The sequence below is a fragment of the Dysidea avara genome, chromosome 7 (genome assembly GCF_963678975.1).
Source record: "Dysidea avara chromosome 7, odDysAvar1.4, whole genome shotgun sequence".
Classification (NCBI taxonomy): Eukaryota; Metazoa; Porifera; class Demospongiae; order Dictyoceratida; family Dysideidae; genus Dysidea; species Dysidea avara.
Window position 1 is genome coordinate 15,136,762 of NC_089278.1, and position 24,954 is coordinate 15,161,715.

The window sequence follows — 24,954 nt, forward strand, 5'->3', positions numbered from 1 at the left end:
AACTTACTGTTTTGTCAATAAGATGCTCTAATATAGAGCAGTCAACTAAGTCAAGTACTCCAATAGCACAGTCATTACTTGTTGCATCAGTACCCATTACTACTGTGCCCCTCCCCTTGTTCTGGCTCTTATATAGATCTACCACTATACCCTTATAATCATGCATGTACCATATACAACTCTGTGACAACCATTAAAATAGTCTAGCTGCTAGCTATATATCGGTGGGGACTATTCTACGGAACGGAACGGAACGGAACGGAACGGAATGATGGACTAAACCACGGAACGGAACGCTTTCTCAAATTGAAGCTTGCAACTTACCATTGCTGAAACTTCCCTTATAAGTTAGCAGTGGCATCTCCAGTGGGTGATTAAACATAAGACAAAAAGAATTAACGGATCGATTGTGGGTTTTTGTTGGTTGTCATTAGTAACGAAGTATTATTGTGGGATGAGCTGTATCAGTGATGTTCATCCATACGGAAGGGAACTTTATGTGAGCTGTTTTTCTTATTTAGACTTTAGAAAACAGTCTGGGCCGGTCTTTCAAGTCATAAGTCAGTGTATAAATAAAGCGAGCAGGAAGATACTGGTAACAGGAAAGAGCCAGCTGAATTAAAACTTGAAGAATTTTGTGCAGTGTGTGAGGAGCAAATATTTTGGCAGACCGCAAGGAGGGTATATTCTGCAAACATCACTGAAGTGTATTCATGGAGTTATTTATATATTAACAGCTGGTGCAGTGGACTAATGCCGTATTCAATAGTGAGCTGATTTTATCTGTTGCACAATTCAAGGATGTGTCTGACTGCTAGCCTTGAATCAGGCTAAATGTCAAAACTCCAAGATCAGCCAAATCTCTATTATAAGCCGCATGTGAAACCATGCCCGTAGCCACCAGGCAAACGTGATTTGGACCAGGATGTGTGTGTAATTTCAATGTATCTAGTCAGACCTGAAATGGAACACACATTAATTACATACCACCTAAGAACCCTAGGATTTCTTAAGTGTAACATTTCACATGCTTCACTTCAAAAACAAAACAGGTTAAATTTGTTCGTCTATTTTCAAGTGATTCCCAGTCCAGCTGGTCCATGAAATTACAATGGGATCACATGTATTTGTTACAGTGCGGGCTGTCCTGTGTTGGATCTACTCTAGAGTTGAAATTTCAAGGTAGACTCACTGCCAATGTACTAACACTAGTACTGTTGTAGCATGTTTAAGTGGAGGACAAATGAAATAGTAATGCTAGATTATTTATGTATACAAATTTTTCATAATGAAATTGATATCCCATTTTGATTTGTACTTCCACTTTGCAACATATTCAAGAACAAGAAGCTACCACACTTAATCTCCAACCACTGTCATTAATTAACCAAGATCTCACTAGTCTGTAATTCACCTTACCGTAGTGATTTTATTGATTTATCTGTATGTTTTCTTCATTTTCCTTGAAGTTGTACCAAGAGTTCATAATAAGGTGGAGAGTGTCTAACTTGAATGCATTCACCAAACACCCTGCTTAAAGTAACACCTCGGCCTTATTTCAGAACAAAGGCTTTACCTTCTTCAGCAACACTAATCAACAGTTTTCTACCCCCCCAGTAAAGGTGTTGATTTGATGAAAGGTGAACTTTACGCAGGGTGTTTGTACAGGCCATACTGAGAGTTAGACACTCTCCCCCATACAAATCAGTATTACGAACTCTTGGTTGTACAGTATAGGTAAACAAAGATAAGTTTCTCTCCCATCTTATTCTAGGATTTCTATTGACAAGGAAAATTCAATTATTTGTACACAGGCTCAAAATTGAGAAAATATAAAGAAAGTGAATTAATATTATACAGTCAGTTTGCTTTTGGATATTTAATGTCTCCAACCACAACAAAAATTCGATGAATCCATGCATCTCATCACTGGTCGTCTGAACTTTCTGAAAGTGATACCTCACTCAATCAACCATATATTCTGTTTATTAGACTGAATAAAGTCATGATTACCTAAACAATCACTTAATTAATGTTTTATAATTATCCTATTCCATTTTCCTGGAGGTTCCACTGATAAAATGCAATTTCAGCAATGATAGCAGCTAGCCAAGCTGCAAGTTGATTCAGAAAGCATTCTGTAAAATAGACCCCATCCAGAATTCAACTCAGTACTCAGGCTGAGATATCTGACAATAGTCCACTACTCTGTTAATGAATCATTGATGTTCACACAATATAGCCTCCTTGAGGTATCTGAATGTTTGCTCCTCACACACTGCACAAAATTCCTTTAGATTCTGCTTAGACTGAGTTGATTCAGTTTGTCACCATACTTGTTTCCTTTGTAGTGTAGCTATACACATACTGATTTATGCCGATTAGAAAGGCTGGGCCTCAGACTGTACATTCTAAAGTCAAGTAAGTAAAAATAACTCACATACTAGTAAAAACAAGTCATGCATTAAGTTCCCTACTTGATATATCCGAAGATGAACACAATGAGTCAGCTATTCCCACAATTAGTACTTCGTTACTAATGACAACCAACAAGAACCCACAATCGATCCTTAAATTCGTTTTATCTTTCTTGGGGTACGTTTGATTACCTGCTGGAAGTGCCACTGATAACTTGTACAGCAATGGTAAGCTGCAAGCTTCAATCTGAGAAAGCATTCCGTTCCGCAGTTTAGTCCATCATTCCGTTCCGTTCCGTTCCGTAGAATAGTCCCCACCCTACATATCTAGCTAGCTGCTGCTACACTATTAAAAAAGTAGCTAACCTACCTATGCTGCTTAACTCTGTTCATCTGCAATAGCTAGTGTAAAGGGGAGATACAGTCCATTTCTTACTGAATGTGTATACATGTGATGAGGCATAGGTTTGACTCACTGACTCTGGGTGAGTTCTACATTGGTTTCATAAGCAAGAAACTTTACTCCAATTGCTCCAGCCACCCAACTGTAATATCGGGACACATAGCTATTGTCTATTGTATGCAGGGAATAGCTGAAGAGCAGCCTACTTGGTTGATATTGGCATCCCTGAAAAAAATTACGTTAAAGAGATTTTTAACAAATGATAATTGGCTAAGAGAACGAATGGCTCTTCAGTACATTAGTTAAACCATGGACAGTACTACACAACTGCAAATGGTATTCAATAAAGATGAAGCAAAAAGCCTTTTTTGAAAGTCAGCTGCAGCTAGGCCAGGTATTGAGAAATCTATACCTTAAAAAGATATTTTGATTCTTTACATCTACCAATGATGCCAAATGGCTAAGAAAACAAATGGCCTATTTTGGTACATCAGTAAACCCATGGACAACACTACAATGGTATTCAATAAAGATGAAGCAAAAATCCCTTTTGAAGTCAGCTAGGCCAGGTATTGAGAAATTTATATATAGAGATTTATTGATGACTCACAACTACCAATGATACCAAATGCATAGCTAAGAAGATGCATGGCTCTTCAATACATTAGTTCACCCACGAACAATACTACATAACCATGATTCAATAAAAGCGAAATACAAAAACGTTCCCTTTTGAAAAGTGAGGTCAGGTTTGGAGACATCCGTTGTGGCAGTTGCGTTATTTTGCAATATATGGTAACTACAACAAGTCAGATGGGATAGCTAATGCACAATAATAACAATACAGAACTAGAACTAGTTATCACAAAATTAATTGCTAGTGACCTGATGCATTTGAGATATCAAATGACATACAACTACCATATATGATCATGCTGGCCACATCCTGTATAAGTGCAGCCATACCAACTTAACAGTTGGTCAAGTAATCTTACATGTTACAAGTTAGTGGAATTTCCTGCATTAATACACTGGCACGGATATAGTGCCAATGGACATGTTGGAAGTTCATTTTTGTCTACCCATACAAGTAGTGTCTGGTTCACAGCAGTCATTTAAACAACACATCCACATAAGGTAATACAGCTATTTAATGCTCCATATTCACCTTTCTTTGATAGTGACAAATTATTCTTATTCTTTATTCTTATCCTCTTTACCAGTTAGGCACTGGGGGGCGTACACAGAAGGCAGCCGGAGCCTGTATGAGGTGTTTACCCATAGCCAAGGAGCCTAAGCAAAACTCTTTGAGCTAAATATCCTAAAGTGAAATGGGACAAATACCTAGAAGGGCTGAAAAAAGTGACAAATTCATCATGGATCAATGTTTAACCCAGCTTGTCATTGCAAAGTTTCTGTTTTACTCTCCTGTGCCGTAATAAAGAATCCATTAATTGGGGTCTACAACAGTTTGTAATGTTAATGCTTCTATGTAGTGTATGGGCCTCCCTGTGTGTATCAATATTAATATTATAACTCTACTTGGGAAAAACAGTGGGTTTAACTTTTTCAAAAATTCCCCACCTGTGAGGATGTGACGACTGGTCAAATCCCAGTCCCCACACACTGTAACTACTTTCAGAAAAGGTTATTCCTGCAGTAGGTGCATAACCCTTGACATACACTAAAATAATTAAGTAGTCAAATGCGCTTAAGGTCAAATTGGAGCAAATCTCCACGTATGTCTGGGAGGAGGGTAATATTGGTTATTGATAGGTGTATTATTAATCTCATTGCTGCAAGGTAAGGTACTATACTCCCTGAATATTTGCATTTTAATAGCAATATTTACAACTGCACTGTGTCAGTTTCCCACAAGCCAACACAAACCAAAGTAAAACCATCTTAATTATATTCCTGCTAGTTCATTATATTTTAATGAAGTGTAGGCCACATGAATTGTTTTTTAGACAAAAAGGGAACCATAAATGGATCAACACTAATGTGAAATTGTGAATGCATTAGTTGTGTATACAAAACTTATCCATTATGCGTACTTGACATTTATTGCAGACAGGAAGGTATAGGCTTTCCTGTGGTGCTGCCCACAGGAAAGTAAATTATAATAAAAGAGTACGTTATTACACTTAGAAGATATGACCTGTAACTATTGTAATAGAGTGATTTACTACTCTAATACACATTATTGTTACAGACACTGACCAATAAAAGTGGCACAGGCTTTTCCTACTTTCTACTGCCTATCCATGGGAGAGTGTTACTATGCTGTTATGGGGCCTCTTACAGAAAGTCAAAATGCTACCTTTTCTCATGTACTTAGCTACCAGCAAACATTGTCTCGTGTAACTCTAAATAAGCTTCTGCAACTTCTCTAAAGTAGCTTAATTTGCTGATGCTGCTGCTGTAGTCTCATTGCTGCAGTAAATCCTGACCAACTTGTTTCAAGCTTCAGTTACACTACACTGAGACTGCAGAATCATCGAATTTATAGTCGACATGAGTGGGAGTTTGGACCACCACTTAATGATGGTGATTTGGTGGATTGACTGTGTTTCTGTATTAGGAATGGTTTGACACCTATCATCCTAATCACTAGGATGAGGACTATGGATAACTTGAATCTAGATGATTGACACATAATTATACTGTCTTGCAAACAAAAAAAAAAGGATGTTCTAATAGAGCAGTCAAGCACTCCAAAAGAACAGCTATTACTTGTTGCATTAGTACCCATTACCACTGTTCCCCTCCCCTTGTTCTGCTGCTCCTATTCATATAATCATTTATGTACCATATATAATTCTGTTGTTACTTGTTTTTATTTTTAAAATGTAAAGTCTAACTGCTAGTTCTATGTAGCTATAGTTACTACTGCTGCTGTCACTATAGTTTTCTTTTACAAAAGGAACCTGTTTATGCTGCTTAACTCTGTTCATCTGTATTTGCTAGTGTAAGGGGGAACTTTGGTACATTTTTACTGAGTGTACATGTGATGAGGTTTTGTGCTGACTCTGGATGAGTTCCTATGGTATCCCTTGTTTCTTTATCAAACTAAGAAACTTTACTCCGATTGCTCTAGCTACCCAACTGTAATATTGGCCAGGGACACATAGGAATTGTGTGCAGGGCACAGCTGAAGAGCAGCCTACTTGGCTGATGCTGAATCCCTGAAAAACATTTTTTCACCTTAAAAGAGATTTTCAACAAATTAATGATAATACACATCTAGAAATGATACCAAATAGCTATATAAGAAAACAAATAGCTCTTCAGCACATCAGTTAACCCATGGATAAGACTACACAAATGCAAATGGTATTTAATAAAGATGAAGCAAAAAGTCCCCTTTTAAAAGTCAGCTAAGCCATCTAGGCAGTATTGAAATGATTCACAATTACCAATGATACCAAACAGCTAAGAAAATGTATGGCTCTTCAGTACATTAGATCACTCATGTGTTAACAATACATACAACCATGATTCAATAAAGGCAAAATACAAAAAAAAAAAAATACTAGTGCTGTACCAATTCCGCCTGCTTTTTTTTTGGGAAAACCGATATCCGATATATTTTCACCTGTTTTACTGATAGTTAACCAATACCCGATTGTAGGTCTCTACAGGTTATACTTGTGTATACTCCACTAAAAGTACAGCTTGTAAAGCCAATGCTGTGAGATTGTACACTTCCCTCAACTTAAAAAGTTGGTAGTCAGACAAATGGGCTATGGCCTGAACCATCACTGTTTATCTTTGTGGCTACCATAAACAAATTACCTAAGTACATACCAGAGCCCTTGACACAAGCTCTCCAGTGGCACTGCAGCTGCTGAAGTTGAATAGACTAATAATCTGCTGGCCACAGCCAATTAAAACTGGTTTCCCATCACGGTAAAAACAGCTACCATTGACTTCTACCGATTACCGATCCAATTATCGATACAACTCAAAAAATATCTTCCTTTGAAAGTCAGGTCAGTTTTGGAGACAACCATACATTATTTTGCAATATATGGTAACTTCCAACAAGTCAGATGGGATAGCTAATGCACAATAATAACAATACAGAACTAGAACTAGTTATCACAAAATTAATTGTTAGTGACCTGATGCATTTGAGATAACAAATGACATACAACTACCATATATGATCATGCTCCCCACATCCTGTATAAGTGCAGCCATACCAACTTAACAGTTGTCAAGTAATCTTATATGTTATAAATTAGTAAATTTTCTGCATTGATACACTGGTCCAGATAGAGTGCCAATGGACATGTTGGAAGTCTACCCATAGTAATATCTGGTTCACAGCAGTAACATATCCACATAAAGTAGTAAACAGCTATTAAGAATATGATGGTACAGGTACCTCCATGTTACTACTGATTCACCTTTCTTTGATAGTGACAAATTCATCATGTATCTTGTAATGTTTGACCCAGCTTGTCATTGCTAAGCTTCTGTATTACTCTCCTGTGCCAGTTAGCAGTAACAAATATCCTTTAGTTGGGGTCTATAACAGCTTGTAATGCAAGTGCCTCTATGTAGTGCACCTCCTGTGTGTTGTGTGAGTGGTTATTGGCATTATCCCCCCCCCCCCCCCCCCCCCTTCCCAGTACCCTGGACAAGAGTAGGGATTTGATTTATTTCAAAAATCAAATCTACAATGAGTAAACAAATCCCCACACAGCTGCAAGTTATTCTTGGAGAACAAGAAGCATTTAAAACATTTAAATGGTGAAATGGTGGTGTGGTTTAAAATGTCAAATTGAATCAAATCTCCCACTATTCCTCTCTGTATGCCTGGGAGGGGGTAGTTTGGGCTTAGTATTAAGGTGAATTGTCTACAAATATGTGATTCTGAATTCTTTCAAAACTTGCAATGGACAAACAAATGCAATGTGGTTACCCATAACATGTATGTTGGCACTGATGATGATGATGACGTTAATTAAATTGTAAGGAAATTGTATCCACACAAAAACAGCCAAGCTGTGAATAAAGGGTGAGGCCTCCAATAGCCTGGGTGAAAAGTTTGTGAATTCAAAGGTGGTGACCAAGAAATAGGCCTGAGTAAAATACACCCTAAATGCTTCAGGAAATTCTCACTTATCATGCTCTTCAGTGTTCCCATTATGCTTGCATCATGCTCCTAGGTTAACAACATTTCTTACAGTTATCTTGGAACAATTTAATACTATTTCATTACAAAGTGACTGTTCTATTAGAGAGTATCGATCCAAGAAGCTATGTACAATATGTTTAAGTGCTCTACTGCAGTTTACAGCTTCCACTGACTGCTCTATTAGGGACTATCAATCTATTTTCATGTAGTTAAGTTCCATAGTTTAAAATATCCACTTAATATAGCTGGCATAGCACTCTAGCCTATTATGCTGTATTATGCTGGCATATTTGATGCAAGCCTACCAAGAAATGGGTGCAATGATGTTAATGCTAATTCATTAGCATTAAAACCAGGTTTTGGCCACCACCTTTGATTTTTCACAACTTTTTTTTACCCAGGCTGTTGAACACTGCACCTTTTTTACAGCTTGGCTGTTTTTGTGCAGATTTCATTTCTTTCTGTACTATATGCCCCCATAGCCAGCCAAAGGCTTTAGAGTTTATTTTTACTCACACAAAGACAGAAGTTATGAGAAGAAAACACCCTGACCACCTGGCAGACTCCTATATGCGTTCGAGCGTTAGTTGGATGGCTGCAGGTTCAAGGCTGCCTAGGTCCAGTCATCTCCTTTATGCACCTTTATAAACTTACTTTATATAAACAGGCTGTAGGACCAGGTGTCCTACAGACCTTCAGCATTTGTGCTGTAAAGTCTAATAAATAAATTATTTGGTATTATTGTAATACTCTAGTATGCATATATTTCCTTAAGGAATTCTAATAGAATGCACATAGAATGCTCTAGAATAGTTAAAGGTAGACCTGTGAAATTAAAACAGAACAATGATCATGCATGATAGGAAATTTACATAGTAGCCCAATTCACAGGAAAACTATTTGATTAACATGAATAACAATGCATTTGGTAATAAGATATATAGCACACACAATAGCAATACTGCCAATGAGTTAGCTGCTAAGAGTAGTAATAACATCGTCCTTGGTGATCACTGTAAAGGATCTCCATCAATGATTAAGTCATATGGGTGACTACCACTGCCAATATAATCACTTTCTTTATGATGATATACCTTTACTAGAATTCCCCTTGAAGTAATAGCATTGTCTGAGCAGAACTTGACATGTAGTCCATCGGATGACATGTTGTTTGTTATGCCACTAGGCATTTTACTGCCACACAGCTTCAGTTCATTTCCTCCCATCACAATCTTTATAAAATCAGGACACTTACAATATTCATAATTCCCATCACAGTCAGTAGTAGCATTCTGCAGCATTTGGTCAATTATACGATATGTGATCACACCGTTATTGGCAATGTTCCACACACAATATGTGTTGTTTGGATAGTTGCGGTATCCAAAGTAGTTTGGGGAATTAATCTGATAAATAGTACCAAACTCTTCTGTACACTGACTAATGTTTTTTTATGAAGGAGTGGTCTCAGTTCACAATATGGAATTGTAACATTTAAACTTTTCTTGATACTTACATCCCTATAAAGAAATACAACACACAGTACTCCATTCAAACTAGTTAGCTATTGTACGAATTGTCCATTAAATTGTTGCCATAACCTGAAAAATCAACTAATAAATTGTGCAATTCTTTACATAATTAATATGTTAAAAATTATTGATTTAATAATGAAGTAGGGATCCAAGCAATGGGAAGTTGTGAAACAAGAGATATGAATGATGGTATTACAGCACAGCTTGGTGGGAAATCTCTACATTGGCATGCAGAAGGCACACACTCATCGGAACCCTGGCCCAAAAGACACATCCCACTGGTGAGTTTGTTATTGTGGTGCAAAATGGTGGCTGTGCACTGCTTCATTTGACCTCCAGCCTTGTGACTGTGGTCTGGCAGGCAGGCTGGCAGTGAGACTAAAATCCGAGTTTTAGGGATTTAAAGAAAATTCTATACCTGGCTACCCATTAGTGTTTTCTTGCTGTATTTGATGTTAGATGGACTAATATTATTCCGTAAAGGTGATTTAATCACATAAGATGTCTCTAGAATGATTTTTGAAGGTGGCATTTTAGGCAGTGTGCCTCATTTTTTGGGGATCCCTACTTAAACAGTACTACTGTACTATTTGATAGCAAGTAAAAAATTAGGCCGTGGATTACTATTATAACTGCTGAAACAACAGCACCTGCTTTGTGGCACTACTATAGCTCAAATAAAATTATACCAACATAGCTATTATTAAAACTGTCAATAATTTCCACCACACTACACCTCCAGTAGTCAAAATTGTAGGAAACAGTTGACAGTAGGTATAATAACAGTTAATTAGTCTATATGATCTAGGCCATTAATGTATGAATATTGTAGTAGACTATGTTTCAATTCTATCATGCAATGTTAAGTAATAGACTAGTTATCATAAAAGTAAGCAGATTATTCTCAGTTGTCACTTTAAATATGATCCCCTCTAGCAAAGAGTGGTCCAGGAAGACCAATTCTGAGGTTACATTTTGCCGACCTGACCAATTTTGGCAGCAAGAATGGTCCATCAGACCAACTTTGGCAGCATAACCCACATAACTAGTCTGTTTTGCAAATTTTGGTCTTCAAGGAACAAAATTCAAAATTGGTCTGGGAAGATCAATTGTGGCTGGTCTTGCCTTTGCCATGCATGGACTGTCTAATCATTATGCTACAGGTATAGGCCTATAGTAGAGCCTGAGTATACAGAATAACTGCTGCCCTACTATATTGGGTGTTTGTATGCAGGATAGAAATACTTCAATAGAACTGTCAAATCAATATTCCAATTGAGCTATCTCTGCTTGTATGTGAATTTTGCAGTCTCTGCAAGGGGTATAGCCCTAGCTGACTACTTTTCTTTGTACCAAATTTTCTCAATGTGATTCAGAAAAGTCATGTGAACCAATTGAGTATTTGAGTTGTCAGATTCAGGCCAAGTTGAAGATAATTAAATATACTAGTAGGTTATGTTTTGGAGTACACACTAAGTATAAAAGAGAAAAGTTCTGGAGGATTGCAGCAAAATATATACATTTTAAAAGAAAATGACTTGTGGTGGATGTATGTGTGATATAATATTTAATGATGTAATAGGCCAGTATGTGCATGACAATTTTGGTTGTTGTAACTTGTTCAATGATTCGCGTGCTGGCTGTACTTTGTTGTCATTGTGATTAATGACTCATGAATTGAATGAACCGAACCCAACAATTGGCGATGAGGATATTGACGAAAACCTTGACGAGGATAGTGACAAAAACCTTGACGAGGATATTGACGAAAACCTTGACGAGAATATTGACGAAAACCTTGACGAGGATTTAACAAGTAGTAGTGACGAATCTGTAGACATGGCTAGCAGTAATATTGGCCAAGTAGAACCCTTCGTAGTTGGTAAACACGACTGGACTCTTTATGTGCAACGAGTGCAAGAGTATTTAGTGGCAAACAGAATTAGCACTGAGGAGAAAAAACGTGCTGTTCTTGTTACGCTAATGGGGTCAGAGGCTTATGAACTGTTAGCTAGTCTAGTGACACCAGACAAGCCGTTGACAAAGAAGTTTGAAAATATCATTGCTACTATGGAGAAGTACCTGAAACCCAAGCCTTTAGTCATTGCTGAGAGGTTCAAGTTCCACAAGTGAAGTCAAAAAGAAGGCGAAACAGTTGCCAATACTTGGCTGAGCTGAAGCAACTGGCAGAACGATGTAATTTTGGACAGTTTTTAGAAGACGCACTCTGCAACAGATTGGTATGTGGATTGAGGAGCGAAGGTATACAAAGGAAGCTTTTAGCTGAAGAATAGCTCACACCGAAGAAAACTCACGACGTAGCATACAGTATGGAGACAGCTACCAAACAGGGTAGCGAACTCCATGGTCATGCCAACACCCAAGGGTCTGCTGACACAGCTCATTTCCTCAAATCTACATGCTACTGATGTGGCAAAACAGGCCATTCATTGAACTCATGTTATTTCAAAGACCAGAATTGTCGAAAGTGTGGTAAGAAAGGCCATATAGCCAAAGTTCATCTTCAGTCAGCAAAGACAAAGACAAAGACGAAACAACAAGCACACCTAAGCAGAAACTTCATAACCACCAGGTGGAGCTAAACTCACAAATTCATGACACACCTAATTTGGAAGCATTGTTTAATGTTGACAACTCAACAACCCCTGGCATCACTGTCACACCTACAGTCAATGGAATTCAATTACCCATGGAACTTGACACAGGTGCATCAGTCTCACTTATCTCAGAGAGAACATGGAAAGAACAATTCCAAGCTACACCTCTAGAGTCCATTTCAGTAGTGTTGAAGACTTACACAGGACAGAATCTCAGAGTTTTAGGACAATTGACAGTTGATGTGCAGTATGAACAACAAAGGAATTCATTACCCTTACTTGTGGTCACTGGCCAGGGACCCCCATTGCTAGGCAGAAACTGGCTGGCCCACATCAGATTAAATTGGCAGCAGGTGAGATTGTCTATCAACACATTGTCAACAGACATTAACCAATTGCTAGACAAGTACAAAAAATGTTTTCTCACCAGAACTGGGTACCTTGAAAGGTATCTATGCCAAGTTGACTCTGAAACCTAATGCTGATCCAAAATTTTTCAAACCTCAACCTGTGCCCTATGCACTGCATGATGCTATTGAAAGAGATCTGGAACGTTTATAGAGTTTAGGGGTGATTGAGAAAGTTTCTTACAGTGACTGGGCCGCTCCAATCGTGCCCATACCCAAACCAGATGGTTCCATATGCATATGTGGCAATTACAAGGTAACTATCAATCCTTTAATCAAAGTTGATCAGTTCTCTGTTCCAAAAGCAGAAGATTTATTTAGCACTTTAGCAGGAGGCAAGTATTTTTCCAAGTTAGATCTGACCAATGCGTATCAACAAGTTGTGTTGGATCCTGCTTCACGTCAGTATGTCACAATCTCTACACACAAAGGGCTATATCATTATCACCGCTTACCTTTTGGAGTTTCGTCCGCTCCTGCCATTTTCCATAAAACTATGGAAAAGATTTTACAAGGTTTGCCGATGGTAGTGGTATATATTGACGACATTCTTATTACAGGCCGTACAAAGGAAGAGCATTTACAGAATTTAGGTCAAGTTTTAGCTCGTTTGTCAGAGTATGGGCTAAAACTTAAGAAACAGAAGTGTTATTTCCTAGAAGATTCAGTTGAATACTTAGGATATGTTATTGATTCAAATAGTTTACATGCTACACCAGCTAAAGTTGAAGCTATTTTGAATGCCCCAAGTCCAAATAATGTAACAGAACTCAGATCCTTCCTTGGTCTTGTAAATTACTATGGAAAGTTTATTATGAATTTGTCTACCTTGACACATTCCTTGAATGCCTTGTTACAGAAGAAAGTTGTTTGGAACTGGAGTAAACAATTTCAGAAAGCATTTGAAGAACTGAAAAGCAAGCTCGCTTCGACAGAAGTGTTAGCACATTATGACCCTGATCTTCCAATCAAACTTGACTGTGACGCGTCATCTTATGGGATTGGTGCAGTAGTTTCTCATGTTTTACCTGACAAGACTGAAGCCCTATTGCTTATGCGTCAAGAACATTGACATCCTCTGAGAAGAACTACCCTCAGATGGAAAAGGAGGCACTAGCATTAGTCTGGTGTAAAGAAGTTTCACCAATTTCTGTATGGCCAACACTTCATTCTTGTTACTGACCATAAACCTTTTAACTGCTATCCTAGGACCTAAGAAAGGTTTACCTACATTGGCAGCTGCAAGATTACAATGTTGGGCTATGTTTTTGAGTGCTTACCAATATGACTTAGAGTTTCGTATGACAGATAAGCACTGTAATGCAGATGGATTTTCATGACTTCCTATTTCAACACCCTCTGCAAGTGACGACATAGCTAATGTGTGTTCTATTTTTAATGTTAACCAAGTTGCTATTTTACCTGTACATTCATCCCAGCTTCGACAAACTACTAGGAAAGATGCAATCCTGGGCAAAGTGATAGTCTACCTACAGGAGGGATGGCTGAATAAGATCAGTGATGGAATGCAACCTTACTACCGAAGATGACATGAACTGACTATTGAGGTTGGCTGTTTATTGTGGAGTATGCGTGTGGTAGTACCCAAGTCATGTCAAAAGACAATTTTAGCTGAACTCCACACCAGTCATCTGAGTATAGTGCGAATGAAGTCCATTGCTCGCACTCATGTATGGTGGCCTTCAATTGACAAGCATATTGAACAAGTGGTTCATGACCGTCCTTCATGTCAGAGTATATGGAATGCTCCATCTCGAGTTGAACTATACCCATGGTCATGGCCTGATGCTCCGTGAAGGAGGATACATGTTGATTTTGCAGGACCATTCCTTGGTTCTATGTTCATGATCATAGTAGATGCTCACTCGAAATGGCTAGAAGTATTTCCAATGAGGAGTATTACTACTACCAAGACCTTAGAGATACTGAGAAGTTTGTTTGCGACTTACGGACTACCTTATCAATTGGTGAGTGACAATGGTCCACAGTTTATATCTTCAGAATTTGAGATGTGTATGAAGGTCAATGGTATTAAGCACATTAAGGTAGCACCATACCACCCATCATCTAATGTGGAGGCTGAACATTTCGTTCAAACATTCAAGCAAGCTATGAGAGCAGCTAAGAATGATGAAGGAGTGTTACAATACAAACTTGCTCAATTCTTGCTTACTTACCGTTCAACTCCGCACAGTACCACAGGGGTCAGTCCTGCTGAATTGTTCCTTAAGAGACCTTTACGTACCTGTTTTGATTTGCTCAGATTTTCCGTGGAATCACAAGTTTTAATCATTTCATTGTCTTGCAATTTGCAACGTAAAGATAATCCAAACAAAAACAGCCAAGCTGTGAAAAATGGTGCAGCCTTAAAAAGCCTGGGTGAAAAAAGTTGTGAAATCAAAGGTGGCAGCCAAGAAATGGCTGCAATGATATTAATGCCAATAAATTTTAACAATGCACACAGCCATTATTAAATTTTTTAGCATTAACATCATTGCAGCCATTTCTTGGCCACCACCTTTGATTTCACAACTTTTTCACCCAGGCTTTTTAAGGCCACACCATTTTTTGCAGCTTGGCTGTTTTTGTGTGGATTTCACTTCTTTTTGTACTTTATAAGGAATATTATCCATAACTATACTGACAAAAGGGCATGACACTGGAAAGTGCATCTTGTCACTTTTGTGGACTAGCGTAAGCAACCAATTATTGTCAGTCACCTATTATTGTCACAAAACTTTAAAAATAAAACCAGTTGCATTTACGGTAAATACCTCAGAATTCGGATATCTTGCCTAGACAGAGCAAGGTAAATCTAAATTGTTTTCCATTATTTTCTACAAATATGTCTCCTTTTGTTCCTAAAGGTGAAGTACATGGGCTGGTACTGTGAAGTGACCTTATAAGTTTTAGTCAGGGTTGTAAGCCTTTTAAAAAGGCCTTTTAGTGCACTTTTGGATAAAAGCATGAAACTTGGCAAAAAGTTTGTGTGTAAGACAAAGATTATTTTTTGATAGGGAGTCACCTCAGATTTGACCTTTGGCGACCTTCACAGGCAATTTAATGCTCAAAAACTGTCAGTTTTGTCTCTTTCATGTTTGTATGATCCAAAATCCACAAAGTTGGTGTCCAATTGAAGCATTTGCCCTAAAGAATAAGTTGGGTTTTACAGAAAGTCTATAGCTTATTCTGTTCTAAAGTTAATGATGTTTGTGGCAAAATATGCCACCATTGTCTCCCGCCCATGCAGAACTTTGAAATATGTGCAGAAAGAAGGTTTACTTTTTCAATACTTAATATTTTTTATTCAGGCTTTACAGCACAAGTGCTGAAGGTCTGTAGGACACCCGGTCCTACAGCCTGTTGGAATTTGTTGTGTTTGAAAAGGTGGAGAAAGGAAAAAAAATCATGACTGGAATGACCTAGGCAGCCTCAAACCTGCAGCCATCCGATTAATGCTCAAATGCTTACATCTGCTAGGCAGCCAGGATGTTCACTTTCATACGGACATTAGTATATTTATTAACGCTTTACAGCACAAGTGCTGAAGGTCTGTAGGACACCTGGTCCTACAGCCTGTTTAAAGTTGTTACATAAGTGTACTTATTCTGTATAACAATTTGACATATTAAATAGGCATGATACTTAGGAATAGATCAATTGACTGCCATGGGTTACATGCCCATGCAGGTCACTAATTATTTTGAATGGCGGGTTTATGTACGAGGTACAATTTGTGTAAATTTTGCAAATTCTTGATCCACTAAATTTTAGCTGCATGTTTTTGTATGAATTCACACATTTCGACTAAGCTTTCTGGATTCTACTTTTATTGAATTGTCATAGTGAAGACAATTGCTTGTGTTTTGTAGACCAAAGTTAGCAATTGCAGAAATTTCTGCTATGAACTCGCAAATATAGTATCTATCACTGAAGAATATTTGAAACCACCCTATACAATAGCAACTCAGTATATTAGTGCATATCATACTATATAATCATTGTTTTTATTATATTTTTTAAAGCTATTACTGTGAAACCTCTCTAATTCAACACCCATATCTAAACCAGAATATCTCTGTAATCTGACACTGTTTGCTGTACCAATGAAATAAAACTTTGTCTGTTTGATAATCCAACATCCCCACATAGGTTTTTGAGCAAAATAATGGGCGATATAGTAACTGATATATAATAGGAAAATTCTACACGGGCAACTAAACTAAGTAAAATTGATTTAGCTATTGCTCATACATACCATATATAGGTACTGGTCATGGTGCAGGTTTTAAAATCAAAACATTTGTCCAAAATTAAAGTAGTGTGACTATTTATGTTGTACATTTTTGTCTGGAATGTAGTAACTTAGTAGTATTCTTAATTATTATTGTACAGTGTAATGTCAATAGAGGTGATCAATACGTGCAGATATTATAATGCTGTTTGGCTATAGTGGTGTTTATACTGCTATTGTAAATAAACTACCAATTAATTCCTTTACTATTTTATTGTACTAGGTTAGTAAGCACTGCTTAATGCTAGTTCCTTGTACTACTAATCACAACACAGCAACATATCTATATATATAAAGCTGAAAAGCCGTCTGTCTGCCTGTCTGTCTGGCTGTATTCCATTTGAGTTCACGCATTCTTCTCGCCAGTCGCTGCACGTGTAGAAGCGGTTTTGGCACCAAACAAAGCGCTCATCATCTAGGAATAACCTAGCATTTAAATGAAGGTTCTAGCTGCTGTCATTCGTCATTTACAGTGCATTTAGTGCAAGGGTGTAGAGCAAAAATTCGCCTGAATTCTTTCTGTAAACCGCATGCAAATCGCAAGTAAACACCTAATCCATTCACAATTAGTGCATGGTTTACCTCGAAAGTTTGCTAGGCGCCAACTTCTCCAGCAACTGTCTGTGACTTTGTGGAGATACAATGTGAAAATGATACTCCACCAGTATTCACTTACTGCTGAGGACGAATTTCCTGACTTTGACATTGGTTAAGTTAAGTACGTAGCTAGTAATAAGTATATAGTTAGGTAATAAGTAGTAGTATGGTGTAGTTTTCAGTATGTACATGTGTTTCTAGTCCATAATATACCCTATTAGACATTTAGTGAATGCGGTAGAACATGAAGTTTACGGCTGGGAGGTTGTGAGTCAATCCCAGCTGTGTCACTTTTTTTCTTCTCTTTTTCCAAACCTTTTGGTTATAACTTTTTTTCTTTGTAACCAATTTTGCTACTACTTTTTTTTTCGTTTTGGCTGCCTTTTTGGTAACAGGTTTTCTGTTATATTCTTTTCACGCTATTTTTCTCATTCTACAGTGAAACCTGTGTAGTAAGGACACCTTGGGACTGACCAAGTGTCCTGATTATCAAGGTTTCCTGATTTATCAGGTCAGTTTACATGTTAAGGGATACCTTAGGACCATTACCAAGTGTCCAGATTATGCAGGTGTTCTCCACTGCATTGGTTGCACTACTATTTCACTAATCCTGTTTACATCCTTTCACTCTAGATCTTTAAAGGATCATACATTACCTTAATGATAGGACAATTAATGATAATATTTAAACACCTGCGTGGGGTTTGTATACGGCAACAGGTATAACTACGTGTTACTACAACATTAGTGCATAGCATACTGAAGCTGTGCTATGTGTACACTACCTGTCATGTAGGTAATAGGTATTGCCTTAACTTTCACAGTAGTTTAACTAACACTGCATGTTCATTATTTCACTATACATAGTTAAAAGAAGGCATAAGGATTATGCACTAACATGCATGCTATACACACACTATAACATTTATGCTTGGCCCAGTTCCCAATGTATTATTAATTGTCCTGCATGTAAAGCAGGTACCAATGCTTTTGTTTGTCCTTTACAACATGTTAAAGGCATTGGTAGGGACGTCTCACTAAATGATCGAGCTACATTCCTGTCAAAACCACAGACAAAACAAAACTCATATTTTAAAAGTTGCATGCTACATAGCTACATGGTGTTTAATGCTTGGTGTCTGATTCTGGCATTAAAATGTTTATAGTCCTGCACGTAGGGCAGGTACCAATGCTAGTACTATATATACAGCTTATTAGGATAGCTACACATAGAATGGGGAATTGTTACAGGGTGACAACTAAACATATACTGCATGCTTAACTGAAGCTACTGGTTATTTTTAGGCATTAGCACCACTTTAGCCAAATGTTCTATCTTATGTTGGCAAGCATGCAGTACGTTTTACTGTACAATGTACACTCTATGTCTTGAAGTTAACTTTTATAAAAAATGTGGTCTCTTAACACAGGTGGTCACTATATGACAGGTTCCACATTGAAATTTTCACATATCTAACTCAGCATGTTGGAAATACAAATCTGCACTACGTATAAGTACCATACTGCATGGTGTGCGCGGGCGGGAGAAAATAGGGTTACTATTTGCTCTTATAAATGGCTATAACTTTGCAATAGTAAAAGCTATGGACTTTCTTTAAATGTTAGTGTACTCTTCAGTCAAAGAGCGTTAATTTGACACCAAGTTTGTGAATTGTGAACCATTTATAGGTGAGACAGATGAAAAACTGACCATTTTAAGCATTAAATTGGGTGTAAAGGTCACCAAAGGTCAAACCTGAGGTGGCTCCCTATCAAAAAATAACCTTCATGATACATACAAACTATGTGGCAAGTTTCACGCTTTTATCCAAAAAGTGCACAAAAAAGGTCTTAGCACTCTAACTATTTAGACGGTTTGAACAAGCGGAAAGAAGGCCATGTGGGAAGCTTTGAAGTAGATCCTCACCAGCACTGATAGTCACCAATCCTTCAAAGAATCAAAGGATATGGACAGAAGAGCAATTTAACTCCACCTATAAAGTTGTGGAGGGTAGTAGGAATGGATTTAGTGCTGCACGTGAGTGTGTTGTGTCAAGAATGACACTGCAAGATGGAATTTTGGAAGGGTAGCAAGGCATGGCAGTAATCCTGGACCCCAGTCATACTTGAATCAACCTGAGGAGAGCAACATTTTAGTGGAAACAACCACAGTTGGTTATAACAGGAGCCAAAAGCTGGTTGTACTTCTCGGATGGAGAGATCTGCAAAAAGAAACAAAGCTTGTTAGCTACCAGCCAAAGAAAAAGATAGTAGAAGTACCTGCATGACTTAAGTAACACAGTGGGTGGATGCATATTAATTTAATGGGCGAAGAAAAATCTAGTAGAGAGTCACTGCAGTTACCAGCAGACAGCCGATTACTTCTTTTGATCTGCATTACCACAATCCAGCAGTTATGAGGTAAAGCAGTTGAGTAGCAACACCACAGAACTGTTCTCATTCATACAAATCAAATATCACAACTTTTCAGCAAATGGCGAATTGTTCTAGCAGCACTTGAAGCACTTCTATACAAAGGCTGGATCTTTTATTGATGAACAAAATATGAAGCGAATCCTAGCTATGTATGTATGCAAGCAATGGACTTGTGAGCACTGTACTACACTAACATTATTAAATTGCAGCTGAAATGATAGCTAAGTTAAGTTCAGGGAGTTGTTGTACCCATTTAAATGTATGTAGTGTGTATGTGCGTATGTAATAGTTTCGCTTAAAATATCACAGTTACCTGATAATTGGTGCTAATGCTTTCAAATTACGGATTAAAGGTTTAGAATGTGTACAGAACATAGGGAATAATTTTTATCACTCACTCTAAGCAAGATATACAGTGGAACCTTAGTTATCTGAACTCCTTGGGACCAGGAGTGGTCCATAAGTCTGAAAAGTCTGTATCTCTGAAACTGTGTATAAATAACCTTAAAATAGTGTGAAGAACCTTTTTAAAAATTCAGTATTATCAACTACCCTAATAGAACAGTCACTACTCTAATAGAGCAGTCATTTCCGTAGTTCGGTTAACCGAGAATCCGGATAAGTGGGGTCCGGATAACTGAGGTTCCACTGTAGAGTGCTGAACTGGTAATTGATACAGTATACTGATTGCGGTGACGATATTACGTTACACCTGACAATAATAGGTAAATCTCATTTTGCAATGAAATGCCTCTGGCTTCTAAACAGACCATGCTAGGCGCTCACAAACCTACATGTAGTAAGAGGAGCCTATAACTTTATTTTTGGTCCAAGTCGGAAATTCATGTGACTTTCGCTTCTGAAGTTACAGCGCTCCGTAATCTATATGACAATAATTGGCTGCTTACACTATAAATATTAGTAAATTTTTTTCCTAGTTATGCATTAAATACTATACTAAATTAAATACTGTACTAATTACAATATTTAATGTACTGAAAAGGAGAACAATTACGTGGCTCTATAGGCTAGGGATACCACAATACACATTGTTTTCAAAAGTCTTGCTATACCTACTGACCCAATGCTTTGCTGCGATTAGCACAAGAAGGACAAATTGTGATCAAATCCACTATTAAATCCTTGCAATACCCTGCATGTAGACTGGTTGGTTATGATCTTGACCAGACTGAACTAAATTTACTTTATGCACCCTCAATTTGCTAGCTTAATTTGGTGAAGCGCTCGTGCATGCAGGAAGCTTGGGGTGGTGGAGCAGAAGTGTGGGGGAAGGGGGAGTGGACTTCAACAATGAAAATTACAAGCTGGATAATTTGTATGGATACAGGAATACATACGTGGTGCTGCCCACAGGGAAGTAAATAATAAAAAAGTATTATTTCGGAGTGGCCAATAAAAGTGATGGAAGGCTTTCCCTGCTTTCTACTGCCAGAGAGTGTTACTATGTTGTTACTATGTTGTTCCAGCATACAAAGCATGTCATATTGATATTTAGATTTTCTGCGGTCAAGGAGGACCAGATTTGGCAAGATTTTAATTTGCTTGTCAGCTAGTAATTAGTACATTTCATTGTATAACTAACATAACTTTCACTTCTGGTATATAGCGGTAAATTTATTATGAGTACCTCTGGCACATGAATAGAAGTTTGTTAAAGATGAATTATGTCAACAGTCAACAAACAAGTGTAAGAATCACTAGGGAATTTTACATGCTAATAGGAATAATAGAGTAATCATCACCTGATGTGCTCCTTTATTCCTTTGTAAGACATAATAGCTGCAAATTGATGATGGGGCTAGTTGCAAAAGTCAACAGTTAAGTAGCTAAAGAATAATGACAAGATGTTGCTGTGCTAAGAGTTCAAACATACGCACAACAACACGAGCATACAAAAAGTTTGATTGTGGGTTTAAACAGTGAGCAAGGAGACACAGGACATGGAAACGCTACTTGATAATGATGGTTTAAAGCTGGTATAAGTGCTCCTAGGTATTCGCTATAATAATCATGAGTAAATTATAGCCATTACAGTCGTGCATGAATACCACTTCACCACCAATGGCTCAATATAGCTATTTAGCATGTAGTGCGTAACATCGAGACACATGCAGGACACCGAAGCATGACTTCATAATGGTGGTTTAACGCTGTTATAAGTGTTTTCAGGTATTTATTATAACAATTGTGAATAAATTGTAGCCAGTTATAATATTACAGTCGTGCATGAATACCACTTCATCCCTACTGTTGATTTCAGTTCTGTTTGAACACTTCCGTCTGCGTTACAAGTTCTGCATTACATTTGAGGTGAAGCTAAAGCCCTTTTTCAGCTTAGCTGTGATATTGTAGTGTCACACTGACTTCTGGTGAGTGGTTGTTACCAATCCATAAATATTCTTATGGCTTTTTATATTTAAAAACTGCCATGGAATAACTCGTGGCATGGATGGAATGTTCAAACGGAACTGAAATCGACAGTAATGGCTCAATTTACTTAGCGTGCATTGCATAACATTGAGACAGGTGTCTAGAACGTATCAAAACAGAGCTCACCTGTATTAGAAACAGCTCCATTTCAGTCAAAGGAACTACTCAAACTGTTTTGAGAAACTACAAATAAACCTAATCCCACAAACAATCTTATTAAACATGTGTGACTTTGTAATGTTACAATGAGATAGCAAAGGACATCAAAGAAATCTGAGGATTTCTTGGAATGGATTGAAGTGATATATGCACACCTAACTGTGCAATATCTTGAGTTAACGAGATATATGCACTGCCTTAACGAGATATACGCACTGGTACCATAACGTATCGTTAAGACAGTGCGTATATATCATAAACATTTTGAGCCAGGGCAATATGTGATATATATGCACTGGCTTTCCTTTGATCTGAGGTGTGAAAGTGGTACATGTAGCTATATATGCATATTTGGAAATTTTCTACTAAAGAGTATCAACATCCAATCCTGCAATAGCTATTTTTCAACAAGGTTCTCTTTTACCAATGCAGTCCACTACTCAGTGGCGGATCTAGAAATTTTCAGAAGGGTTTCAGGTATAGACATCTTATATGGGAATTAGTGAAAGTCACTCAACAAGTGTGCAAAGCATGCTCAGCATGCTCCAACTAGGGGGTCTTAGGGCATGTCCCCCCCCCCCCCCCCCCCACACACACACACAGAGGAAAATTTTGAAAAAGTAGCCTTCTGAGATTGAATTTGGAAACACTTTTGATTGAATAAACACCATAATGAATTACTGCATGGTGTTATTAATTTTATTATCCAACTCTAGCTATGGCAATTATGAAAGCTGACATTCAGAGGGCAAAGCAAATCAACTGAATGCTCCCCCTACCCACACACACACACACATGCATGTACACAGAGAGAGAGGATATTTTAGCCTCATTTGCATGGTGCTGAATTTGATTGTGAGTGATCATGTTGAAAGAAAGCTCATTATTCAATGCCAGTCCCTAGAAGTAGCAGCTATGAATCTACATGATAATTATATGCAATGCATGGGGAACAAGATAAAATTAATGTTCATGCATCCTGATTTCATCATGACTGAGTTTATAGACAGAGGTTCTCTGATAGAAATAAGTTACCACAGACAGATCCAGGATTTCAAAAACAGGGATTCTGCTCTGGAACATGCATGGTAATTGGGAATTTGCCGGTAGCTTCAGTCTAGCTATAGTTAGCTACCTCACTATAGCTAGCTAGTATAATATTGATGACAAAATAGCCATGTTTCACTGTTAGATCTTACCATTATATTATAAAGCCTTAAAAAATGCAATTGAAATCTTTAAAGTGAGCAGTAATGAGTTATAAACCATACAATGATAATTATTTTTAGAGGTACTTATCGTGTGTGGAGATCTGACCATATCTGACCCAATGCTAGGACGGTATCAAATGATTGACTAGGTCATTAGCTATTATAGCGAATGTGAATTATGTACTTAGCTGCTGGTCTACAAACTAGGTAGTTTCACCCACCTGCACCCACTCTGTAAACTGATTTCGGGTGCGCGCCTTATTTTCAGAGGGGGTTTCAACTGAAACCATTGCAACCCCCCTGTATCTTCCACTGCTATTTGATTAAAATTGCCTTGCAATCCACAATTTTTGGCTATTAAAATAAAAGCGCTTCCTCATGATAACTACATATTTTCCTGTGGCTAGCACTATATCCATTTTTCTCCCTTTCTTCAATTATGCAAGAGCTAAAAGCTTTACAATTTAAAGACCAATATTTTTGTCAATAGTTTAGTAATCCATTCTGTCTAGTGCTGCCATCAGGCCAGGTATATGGTCACACACAGAACCCCATTAACTAGCTACGTATATGCAGTAAACTTACTTGTAATTACAACCTCCAAAGCCGTCATCTTTGCAAACTGTCTTGCACCCTGTAATTTCCCTTCCTGGTACTATCTTGGTAGTTTTCCTCACTCTGAAACATTCCATTTTCCTGCAAATAACAAGTGAACAATAGAACTAGTAACCCAGTGTGGTTTACCCTTCAGCAGGAAATTGTTCTTTAGTTGGTTGACATGATTCACAGGGAATGTAATCCTTACCACCAATGCTGTTGTCATCACCAACCAAACACACAGTAAAGAAAATGCCGAACACTACCAGTCTCAACATCATTCCTTACAACTACCTTGATAAACAATAAAAGTACACACTGCAATGTCTTATTTAACATTTGAGATTGTTAATTACATTAGAATGAGAGATTGATATACTGTAGGCAAAAAAGCTTTGATTTCTGAAGCAGTATATACCGTATATAGATGTAGGATTTTTTCTGAAAAAATATTTTTGTTACTAGCTAGCTATATAATTATACTTAATGTTTAGAAAGTGATGCAAAGCTAGCAGGCATCCAGAGGAATGGAAATTTGACAATTCATTAGCCATTTCATTTTAGGCTACTTTCAGTGTGCTGTTGCAAGCAAATTCAATGCTTTACAAGAAAAGATGTGCTGGTGACAACTATACCCATTCAGTGATTGCTATGGTTCT

General features: G+C 37.7%; 1 long non-coding RNA gene across 1 annotated transcript; it reads right to left on the reverse strand.

Moving 5' to 3' along the window:
• Positions 1-8,867: 8,867 nt before the first annotated feature.
• Positions 8,868-24,694, reverse strand: LOC136262019 (uncharacterized). Its single transcript, XR_010704074.1, has 3 exons — positions 24,443-24,694; positions 24,284-24,394; positions 8,868-9,489 (listed from the first exon to the last, which is right to left on the reverse strand). It is a non-coding gene; the product is annotated as an uncharacterized lncRNA (long non-coding RNA).
• Positions 24,695-24,954: the final 260 nt, after the last annotated feature.